The sequence below is a fragment of the Trichechus manatus genome, unplaced genomic scaffold (assembly GCF_000243295.1).
Source record: "Trichechus manatus latirostris isolate Lorelei unplaced genomic scaffold, TriManLat1.0 scaffold00207, whole genome shotgun sequence".
Lineage (NCBI taxonomy): Eukaryota > Metazoa > Chordata > Mammalia > Sirenia > Trichechidae > Trichechus > Trichechus manatus.
Genome location: NW_004444143.1, coordinates 1,670,485 through 1,682,152, shown reverse-complemented (window position 1 = coordinate 1,682,152; position 11,668 = coordinate 1,670,485).

The window sequence follows — 11,668 nt, the reverse complement described above, 5'->3', positions numbered from 1 at the left end:
CCTCGGAGCCGTCCCTGCTCGCCTCCAGCTCTCTTCGTCCTGAGCCTAATGCCTCACTCTCCTCCTCGGAGCCGTCCCTGCTCGCCTCCAGCTCTGTCCAGTCCCTCGCTCCGCACGTGCTCACAGGGTGCCTCCGGAGTGTGTCCTAGGTTATTTTGTTCCGAGCCTCCCTCCGCACCCTACAGTGGGCTCTCGTGCTTCTTAATATCTTTGGAGCATCCATCCAGATCCAACCTGACTTAGCGTCCCTGACTGAGGTCTGAGAAAAAGGCAGAGTCCGGGCCTGCCCCGAGGAGGGACTCCGCGTCCCGGCCTGCGCCGCTCACACTGACACTCACCTACCAAAACTTCATCCAGTGCGGCAGGCCAGGTTGTGCTCGGGACGCCTGCAGGGCAAGGAGAGCGTCTGAGCAGACATCGCACTGTCCCCCCACCCACACCTCTGGCCTCAGACCCCTTCTCTCTTGAGCCAGATTTTCTCAGCCCCCATACTCACCGAGGAAGAAAGTGTGACTTCTCCCTGTAAACAGAAACAGAGAGCTGGTTGGCCTCTCTGTACTAGGCCATGTCCTCCAGGCTCAGGAGGGGCCCAGGGGCAGGCGCAGGCTCAACCCAGGATTATCTGAAAGATCCCTCAGTCTGGCTGTGGACATTCGGCCCATGGAATCTTTCCACAGCAGATTAACCATCCTAAGTAAGTTTTATCCAAGGTGATACTGTACGTGGTCCCTGCGCATATGCCGAACCAGAGAAGTGAAAAAGGATGTGTTGGTATCCCTTCTGCTTGCCAGCAAGATAAAAAACCAGCCCACGTAACTGGCAGAGTGGGTCCCCACAAGTAGTATTAACTGTATCTCCCCCTCTTTTCCATCAGCGTGTAGTTGCTGATCTCTCAGGAGAAAGGTCTTCTCCCCAGGGGCAGAAGCCTGATTGTGCCGAGAGCTGGAGGAAAGCACCCAGCCTGTTTTCCCTTTGCCAGCCTAATTAGTATTCAGCATATTCATTTACTGAACTTGGAAGACTGCTTTCCTGGTAACTGAACGAAGCAAAACTCTTTAAAACATCTGTTTTCTTTTGTTTTGTTTATGGAATGAGGCTTTCATTTTCCCACTAACCAAGAGTTCCTGGGCTAGCTTTCCCTGAATGCTGGTCTGCCCCTCCCACCCCTTCCAGAAGTCAGCAGTTAACAAAAGAGGCAGAGACAAAGCCCTTCAAAGAAGGGCTGTTTGTTTCGCCACGTGTCTTGTGGTGTTCTAGAGCCTTCCATTCTTCTCTGAGGGGATGTTGGCTTCCAGTGTTCTCCACAGCATCTGAGGCAGATGCAGCTCCCTTTGAACGTTTTCTAAGCGAGTAGGTGAGTGTGAAGAGTACAGAGCCCTCTACCCTCCCTTCCAAACTCTGGCAACCTGAGTCTCCGTTACAAAGGCTGCTGGGAAGGCATGACTTTTAGGGTGGACAGGACTCAGTGTCAGCCAGCCAACGAGGAGGTCCCTGGTGGTGAAAGCCTGCCTCCCTCTCCTCCATGCAGAGATCCCAGTAGGAAAACCAGCAGTTGCCAGGCTTACCTTAGCAGGGGTCTTGCCGGCATGGGCAGTAGGGTGTGACTGCTTGCTATAATTGTTCTGTGGGCGAGAGCAGAGGACGGAAGGTGTGAGCAGAGAGGGGGTGAAGGCATTTTGCTCTGGAGTCCACAGCCTGCCTCCCTGCCCTCCTGGACCTTTCTTAAAGCTCCTGCCTTCTGCTCCCCTTACGTCACGGGCTTTCTTATATGGAATCTCCTCCAGCCAGACACGAACTTTATTGTCTTAGCCCAGATAACCCTAGCTCCTTCTTCCCTTGCTACCTCTCCCAGCTTCACAAGTGTTACTCGGGAGGTGAGGCTGGGAGACGAGGAGAACTAGTGAAGTCTGAGTCAGGTGGTCAGGCAACACCAATGTTCCACCTTAGAAATCCTGGGCAGACTGAGAAAACCGGAATGGGGGAGTGAAGGAGAGAGAGACTCACCCGATAGGTATCAGCTGCCTTATTCTGTGGTGACAAGGCTGTGCCCTGAAAGCAGCCAGGAGCCACAGTTAGTATGTCTTCGTGGTCACTCAGGCCTTGCAGGCTTCTGGAGCACCAGCATGCCACCACCCCACCCTCTCAGGGGTCCATGACAGATGCTGCCCACAGAGCAGGCAGCGAGCCTGGAGGAAGCCAGTGACCCAGATAAATGGGAGACACAGATTTCCACACTCGGCGTGGGGAGCGTGGGTGGAGAGCCAGGCCTGGAGCGTTGGCGGCGCTGGACTGAGACTGAGCCCCCAGAGTTCCCTGGGGCGGGCCCACGCACCTCAGCCCCAGCCCGCCTTTTGCCTACACCAGACCTTATCTGCGCTTTAATGCTTGTGTACAAATGCCACTCAAAGGGCAGAAACAGAGGAAAGCACATGAAGCCACCGAAGACTCTGCACAGATTCCCTTGGCACACTTCCTCTCCCGGCATGCTCTGCCCAGCCCACCGTCACCAGCTCAAGGCAGGGGGAGTTCTAAGCAGTAGATGAGATGATGTTTCTTTCCTGCCATCATGACTTCTCTGCTAGGACCATACACATGTCACACACGCACACCCACACGCACACTCAGTGTGAGGGTGTTCTTCCTAACTCTGCCTTATCCACACCTGACGTTTCATCTTAACCCCACTGTCACCCCTAACGCCGAGGTCACAAGCCCATTGTCCACAGGCCTCCAGACGGTTGCTTGGTCTGAGTTCATTTTCTTTTTTTAATGAAATTACTTGCTAACAATTAAAACTCAGACTTCTAGCTTTTCCTGAAGAATCAGATGACCTGCCCATACTGGCCTGACATGGACGCGTGACAGCACTGCCCCTCGGCATGGCCCCACCTGTCCAGCCTCACGTGCTTGGCCCACGTGGACATGTGAGTGGGCAACTCTTGCCTCAGCATCCAAGGGTTCTAATTCCCAGAGGCCAGTGCCATGCAGAATCAAGGTGTGGTCTTCTGAGAACCCAGGTGTCCCACCCTTCCCTCCCAGGACCAGATAATCAGACCGCCTGCGCCTGCCTGCACTTGACCCTGACCTGATCACCACCTGTTGGACACTGACTGCTCCCGTTTCCCTTTAGCACTGGAGAGTCGGCCTGAATTCCAGGTCCCTCCCCTCCCTCTCTCCTGCTTTGCGGTCCCCCTCCCCCTGCTTCCCTGCATTGCCCACCCAGTAGATCCCCCCTTCCCAGCCCCCAGCCCCAGTGGCACGGTGGTTAAGAGCTTGGCTGCTAAGCAAAAGGTCAGCAGTTTGAATCCACCAGCCACTACATGGAATCCCCGTGGGGCACTTCTCCTGTAGGTTCACTGTGAGTCAGAAGCGGAATGGACTCCAGGGCAGCGGGTCTGGTCTGGTCTGGTTTCGCCCCCCCAGCCCCGCCAAGTCCGCAGGAGCAGCAGCAGAGCAGAGGCAGTGGCGGCCCCGTGTTTCTGTGCCCGTAGAGGCCCCATGTCTCGCGCCCTCCGCCATTATCCTAGGGTAGACCTCCCACCCCACTCCTTCCTCATTCGGCGTGTTCTCTCTCTGCCACCCCACCCCCACTCACGGTGGCGTAAAGAAATTGGGAAGGGAAGAAGGCATCTCGGCAGGGAGGGTAGGAAACTAGAACAGAATCGGTAAGCTGCTAGCCAAGGGCCCAGAATCCTGCGTCCCCAGTGAAGTGAGGTCTAAGCCAAGTGGTCGGGTGAGCTGAGTTGTGCCCCCCTTACCTCAACAGTTGCTTTCCAGTTGAAGAAAGGAGTGTTTTGTTTGAAATCCTGGAGGGAGAAGGAGAGATCAGTGGCCCACAGGGGGCAATGCAGAGGGTGGTGAGGGACAGGGTGTTGGGGCAAGTTTAGAGGGTTTAGATCCTAGGTGTGGTTTAGGGTCAGATGAAGCTAAGCATGCTGGAGATTGGGGGTGTTAGAGTTTGAGATGGCGTTGGGGACATGATTTGGGTGAGTTTCCCAGTTGCAAGAATGAAAGGGGGGATTTTGTGACAGGTAGGCTGGAGCTGAGGATGGCTGCTTTGAGGGAGGTGTGGAGGGGGGCTAGGTGAGCAGAATCCCCAGTTCTTCAGAAAGTCTGCTACCTCCCAGAGACGGCTGAAGTAGAGGAGCGCTCGAGTGCTGGGGTGTAGGACTTGGCCCTGTGGATGAAAGGCAGGGAGCAGATTAGACGGGGCCAGCTTTCCTGCTCAGCTATGACCCCCTCCGCTACTGCATCTCTCAGCTGTCAGAATTTCCTTGTGACTAAGGTTTGGGGACAGCTGGGTATCTGTAGGGACACTGGAAGCTCCTTTTGGAAACAGAGAGGCTAGATCTCCGGCGCTGTTACCCCCCACCCTAACACCTACACAGCGTCCTTCTCTATGCCCCATTTCCCCCAGCCTCTGGCAAAAACCCAGCACCAGGGCTTGCCCCCAGAGCTTCCCACCTTTTCACCTGCCATGCCGCTTCCAGCCCATTTCCCAGAGCTGTGGGGCTGCAGTCACCCCTCCACGGGCCTCCAGGCATTTTTTTGCTTGGTCTGTGTTTATTTCTTTCTTTATTTTTAATTACTTGCTAACAATTAAAAATCAGATTTCTAGCTTTTCTTGAGAACTCAGATGCCATGGCCACACTGGTCTGAGCTGACATGGATGCATAGTAACAGTGAGCTGGGGAGCCTTGACCTTCGCTTGGCACAGCCCCACCTGTCCAGCCTCAAACCCTGCCCCACCCAGCAACTGTGGAGACAGAAGAAAGGAGCAGAGACTGGGAGTGTGGGGCAGCTAAGGTTTATTTCAAGGCCAAGGGTTGAGATTCGTGGTGAGATAGTGATGTTTTAGGACGGGGTAGGGGCAGGGCTTCCATCCATCTGGGAGCTCCTTGGCTGGAAGTCCCTGGATACGAAAGCTCGTCTGGTCTTGGGCAAAGAAATCAGTTCTAAGAGAAAGCTCTAGGAATAGGCATTCAGGGGAGTAATGGGCCGAGGCAAGGGTAGAATAGAGCCCTGCTCCAGAAATCTGCAGGGACCTTTTAACCCACTATTGTCATCCAGTCAGATCCAGATAGCCCAGCTCAGGCTTGAGAACCCCCCACCTCACCAGGAACCTTATTTATAGTTCCCCTCTCCTCTCTCCTCTCTATGGCTGCGGTCCACAGCTCCCTCATCCCCCCCTCATCTCGTGAAGGAGAACGGGGTTCTCCATTCTTCTCCCTGGCCGTCTCCATTCTAGAAGCTCTCCCGGACAGATGAATCCTGCCTAACTGCGATCACCCCCTTTACTGCATCTCGAGATGCACAAAACATTTGGCTGTTTGCCCTGGCCCTGTGGGTGGTGTCTGTACGTGCCCTGGGTTTCCCATTGGACTGTAAGCTTCCCCATGCTCAGGGACCTGGTTACCCCATGGGCCACGATGAGGAGAATGTCCCCAGCAGAGGCTGAATGTTCTCTATTTTGTTCATCCAAGCCAGAAATCCACTACAGCTGGCAACTTTGGCAATCTGCTCTTTCACTCCCCCACCCCACTCCCTAAAGGTTGGACCTTGATTTTCCAGAGGTGCCTCCCCGCGCTCTACCGCCACCCTTCTGCCATAAAGACCAAAGGGTTTGTGAGGGCAGGGACCCTAGTCTTCATCCTTTTATAGTAAGAGTCAGAAACGCAGCTGCTGACAGGGACCAGTTGGATGGCTGAGATGACCAGGACGGGCAGGGGGAGTTTGGCTGTGGGCCAGCAAGCACCTCATTGAAGAGGCTGCTGCTACTCAGTTGCAGCCCATCACTGCCCCGTGGAAAGGGGGCCCAGTGTTGCCAGTTTTTTCAAGAAAAACCCAAACTACAAATCATTATGTAAGCTCTCTCTCAATGTTTAAACTTTGGCAACTAATTCATATTCTTAAGAAAAAAAATGCGGATCAGACGAAACACATCTGTGGGCCACCAGTTGCAGTTTCTGACTTTGGTATTTGGGTGGTTCATCAACCCTTCGCCTCTACTCTAGATGCGCATCTGCTATTCTGGTGTCAGATGGCAGCCTGGCAAAGGGTTACCCTGGGAGAGGGATGGGGTGGGCAGGGAGGAAGGACAGAAGGGGTTCTGGGCCCCTAGTGTCTCCTAAGATTATGTATACACAGGGCTTGTCACCAACCATCAGCCACTCGCGGATGTTCACTTCCTTCTCCCCCTCACTGTGAATGTCAGTCCTCACGTGGCCTTTTAGCTCCACTGGACTCCCCATCCTGTCTCTGTTCCCTCTCTGGCTTCCTGAGGATCAGGCCTACTTACTCTCCCCTTAGCCTCCCAGGTCCCAAAGGGAAAACTAAGGTCCAGAACCTTGCTCAGTTCTGTCTGTTGAGACATTAAGGAAGCCCCATCCCCTCCTCTTATCCCCAACTGTCTCAAAGTCTCCCCCTTTTAAGGTCTCTGCTGTCCTTCCCCCAGTTGTTTTTTTTTGGTTTTGAGCTGGCGTGAATGCTTTCTTAGCAGCCACCATCATTGTTTCCCCAGCTCAGCAAGCAGAGGTTTAGCTTTCTTCTCCAAGTCCCTTCCCGCAAAGATTGGGATGGCGTGGCTTCCCAGCCCTTACCGTTTTTATGGCATCCCAGTTAATGAAATTCAGCTTGGACTTTAAATTCTGCAGAGGAAGAAAGAAAAAGGAGGATGGCCCAATTGGGCCACAATCTAAGTGGCTCTGGGCCTCAGGACCAGAGAGGTCAAGGGCCACCTTCGACTGTCGGTGCAGAAAGATGACTTCAGCCTGCGTGGGCAAGGGATAGGGTTGGTTTTCCAAGAGTGAGCAGAACAGTTTTTCAGAACTCACCTTCCAGAAAGTGTCAAAGTTGAAGAGCCCAGGAGATGTCTGCAAATTCTAAGGAACCAGATGGGAAATAGGATGAGAGTCAGAACTCACTTTGTGAGAAGGAGCTGGGGCAGGAGATCTGGGTGTCAGGAGGGAAGGCAAGGATTGTTCAACACCGTGGTCCCAGCCCAAGGTGGAGTGATGCCTTCACTCACCGAAGGATTGATTCCACCAGTGGCTTCATCTCTTCTACTCTCCCAACTGGACCCTTGCCCCTGGGTGGGGAAAACGGGGGCTGATGTCCAAGGCTTATGCATCCTGGGACTCAGGCCACCTAACACCTTGCACCTGGCCCACTCATCTCCACTTTGCTCAAGCCCTGTGTGCTCCTCTCTGTAAAGCCACCTTCTCTTTGTCTTTAAATAGCACCTAAAAAATCCCACCTCCAGAAAGCCTTCCTTGAATGACTTGCTACCTTATACCCCTACCCGATTCCTTGAATCATATTCTTGCCCCTCCTTATTCCCTACCCTAAAAGCACCTCTAGTAATGAGAGCAGCTCATGTGTTTAGTCCCACTCTGTGCCAAGCACCATGCCTTATCCTGTGACATTCTTATGTGGGAGATATCTCCATTTGACAGATGAGAAAACTAAAACTTAGAGCGGTCCAGCAGCTGGCCTCGGGATCTGGCTCCACGTCTGACTCCAGTGTCTGGACTCTGTACCACCTTGGTCTGTTGTGATGCAGAAAACTCTACAGTAAGTGTGGGAGGTGAGCAGCTTACATGACACTGTCCCCATGTTGCCCAAGAGGAAGCTCGGGCCCAGAGAGGTTCACTGGCCTGCCTGAAGACACACAGAGGACAAGTGATGGAGCTGGAGTTTGAACCCCATCTTTGGACTCAAAGTTCAGTGACTTTCCATTTTTCAACACTGCCTTTTTAAGTATGGTTCTTAAAAATTACCCCCTTGAGAATTCTTCTGTTATTTTTGTCTGCTTTTCCCCTCACAGAGGTGATAGAAATGAATGAATTGAGGAGCTTGAATGGGGATCCCAGGCCCCCATTCTGGTCTCCTAATGAGGGTGACACAGGTTCAGAGAAGTTTGCAAGAAGAAACATACTTCTTTCCCCAGGCCCCTGGCACTGTGTCCCCACACTCCACATCCCTTTTCCTAAAGCCAGCCCTGCTCCTAGACTCACCTGGTAGTTGCCTTGGGAGCTCCTGAAGCCCTCTTGGCTTACTCCCTGTGGAGAGGGGAAATGGAGAAGAGTCAGTGGGGAGGCAGGCAGAGGGGGCAAGAGAGCAGGGTTAGGTAAAGGGTTCCTGAATCAAGGGACTGAGGCTTGGACATGACAGAGGACTTCCCAGGACCTTGAGAAAGAGGCCCCTCTATCTGGATAGCTCCATCTTCCCTGGCAAATCTCACTTCAGCCCTCTGTGGCTTGCGTTACTGCTCGCTAATGATGTTTATGGATAGCATCACCATCTTGGTTTATATTCATTTCTGCAAGCTGTCCAAAATCCAGCAGGAAGAGCCTTTGCCACCAAAGCATCTAAATTCTTCTCTGGTTTTGAGGCAGGACTGAGCCAGGCTATTGTACTAAATTGATCAAACTTAAGAGCTCTTTTAGGCTGATGTCTTCCATTGGTCAGAAAGTTGGTGCTAACTAGGGAGCTGAGGTGGACTGGTTAGTCTCCTCCTAAGTTAGAGGTAGGCTTCTCTTGAGTCCAGCTTACATCATTGGGTGTGAAACATGGTGAGTCCCAGGCCCATTGGCACCTCTTCATTCCCAGAGCTAACCTGTAGACCAGGTCGGGATGTGGGACTATCTGTTCCCTGGTCCCTCTCTATTAGTATTGCAGCTGGAGAATTGACCTCCACCAACGGTCTACTCTCAAAGCCTGCCACCTCCTTACCCTGCTGCCAGAGCTGCTGGGGCCTCCCTGCCCTCTGAATCCCTGAAGGACAAGACAGACACAGATCATTGTTATAGATCCTGGGGCCGTCCCACAAATCAGTGCATTGAGTTAATACAATTCCTCTAAAAATCCTAATAGAATTCTCTTTTGGAACTTGTCAAAATAACCTTGAAATTCATGTGAAAGGATAAGTATCTAGGAATAAGTAAGAAAACACTGGAAAGAATAAACAGCAGAGGAGGACTTGTACTGGCGGACATTAACGTGTACTGTAAAGCTTTCATAAGTAAAACGGTGTGGCACCTCGCCCACAATACAGGAATCCGTTTAACAAAATAGAACTCCCAGAAGCTCCCCCAAAATATTTAGGTATTTACAAGTGGCATTTTAAATCAGCAGTGGAAATGATTCAACACATGGGGCCGGGAATGTTAGTTAAGTATTTGGGGAAAAAAATAGCTAAACCTTATCAGTTTCCTCCCTTCTGTTTTTATCTAATCTTCCCCCCGCACATGGCTCTGATCCAAAGTGGAGGGTAAGTCCGGTTGAATTGAGGAGTGGGACTAGATAGTATACAGAAAAGTAAATTCCAGATGGATTAAAAAGTTAAATTGAAAAAACGAAGTTTTAGAAGTATAAGTAGTGCTAGAAGAAAGTAAAGACCTTTAAAACAGTACACCAAGAGCAGAAACCAAGAGAAAAAGATTGATATATTTGGTGACTACCTATACATTGAAGACTTTGGTATATCAAAAACTAGACACAGAGTCACAAACTCAGAGAAATTTCCTTAAAACCTGTATACCCATAAAAGGTAAGCCCTGGTGGCGCAGTGGTTAGGAGCTCGGCTGCTGCTAACCAAAAGGTCGGCAGTTTAAATCCACCAGCCACTCCTTGAAAACTCTATGGGGCAGTTCTCCTCTGTCCTGTAGGGTCAGTATGAGGCGGAATCGACTCAATGGCAATGGGTTAATCCTTAACATGTGAAGAGAGAGATCTTCGGAAAGCCTTCTGAACTTAGCCCACCACCACGCTGCTATCTTCTCCCCCGGCCCTGCTGCTCCGCCCAGGGCCCGGGCTGGTGGTGTCACCTCACCCAGGAGCCTGTTAGAAACAGAGTCTCGGCCCCACCCCACGCGTGCTGCACCAGAGCCTGCATTTCCACCAGACCTTTAGGTGACTCGTGCACATTTGTGTAACACTCTGTCAGTGCCACGGATGTTGACATCAAGCCCAGATTTCCAGAACAGCTGGAGAGGAAACGTCACTTTCCAAAACCCTTCTCTCCGCCAGAGGGCTCATCGTCAGAATCTGCTCACTGGCTGGGTAGAGAACACGGGGAACAGTTCTACAAGGACTAGTTCATGCACGCTTTCTCATAGCCCCATCTATGGTGTAAAGTAAGGTATATCACGTAAGGATTTGCAATTAATTACGACTGTGGAGACCTTGGTATTTTTAGGCGTATACGTTTGCTTTCTTCACCCTAAGTTGTAAGTTCCCCGGTGACGGGGCTGAGAAGGAGGTCGGCATTAAGAATGGGGCCAAGCAGTGAGTTCGATTACAGGAGTGGGCACAGCTGTGATGAACTGCAGCGAACCCAGGCTGGGCTCTCACCTGACCCCCAGATCCTCCAGATACGCGGACTTCGTTCTCTGGGTCGTCACACTGGGGGAGAAAGAAAAAAGGAAGACTTTGTCTCAGTCCCCTCCCAGACACCAATTCCAGCCCCCAAACTGCAGCATTTTAACCCAAGGCCAGCCCACGAATGCCCCACCTCAGCTGCAAGCCACCCCAGTCACTGTCAACCCCAGGCCCTGCTCTGCCATCACCAGAGGGGCCTGAACTCCTCTGATTTGTCTTCCCCCATGTGAGGGCCATCTGTGCACACTGTCCGCTCACCAAACACTCACCTCGGGCTTCCTCCCTCCCCCACTTCTCCTGGTGCTGCTGGAGGAGGAGCTGGTGCTGGATCCCTGCAGGGGAAAGCAGGAGTTCAAGTGCTGTCGTCAGAGGCCTTGGAAGGGATCAGCTTGAAAGGCATCCAGACAAGCTGTACTGTGAATTTCTTTAACCTCCTATCTAACTCCAACCCGCTCCGCAGCCTCCACGCCTTCCCCACTTTTAGCTGGCTGGTCACCGAGGCGGGTTATTCTGAGCACACAGAAGGCCAGGTGTGGGTCAAGTGTATTTGGAAATGTGCGATGATTTGGGAATTCTGAGCTGTTACCCCCACCCCCGACCACTTGCCAACTGAAAAAAAAGAACCCGTTGCCTTCGAGTTGATTCCAACTTATAGTAGAACAGAGTAGAACTGCCCCATAGGGCTTCCAAGGCTGTAGTCTTCCTGGAAGCAAACTGCCACATCTTTCTCCCGCAGAGCAGCTGGTGGGTTCAAACCGCTGACCTTTCGGTTAGCAGCCAAGCATTTTAACCACGGCGCCACCGGGGCTCCTTGACCACACGCTAGGGATTGCAAAGACTCTGGAGCCCAGCTGCATGGGAGCTGAGATCCTTGCCACCAGAGGGCAGGCTGGGGCGCCTTTTGGCTTCCCCCTGCCTCTCCTCACCCTTCTCTCCCGGAACCCAGAAAGGGAAGGAAAGAGTCATCCTAGAATTGTCTAAGAGCCGGTGCTGGGTGAGGGGGAAGAGAGGTAGCAAAAAGAGCAGTAAATGAAAGCAGCTTATGTTACTCGGCTTGTCACAGCTACTTAACCTCCTCTGGCTCCCGAGGCTGCCAGGTGAGGCCCCCTCTCCCCAAGCCCGCTCTCCCCAGGCCATGGCTCCCCTCCTGGCCCTCCCACCTCATGTGGGCACTGTATTTATTAGTGACATCTACACCATGGCTCTGTAAACGCCCTTAAATCTCCACGTGTGCAGTCCTCCCCCGTTCTTCTGGGAGCTTCCCAAGAGCAGGAAGCAAGTGTCGTAC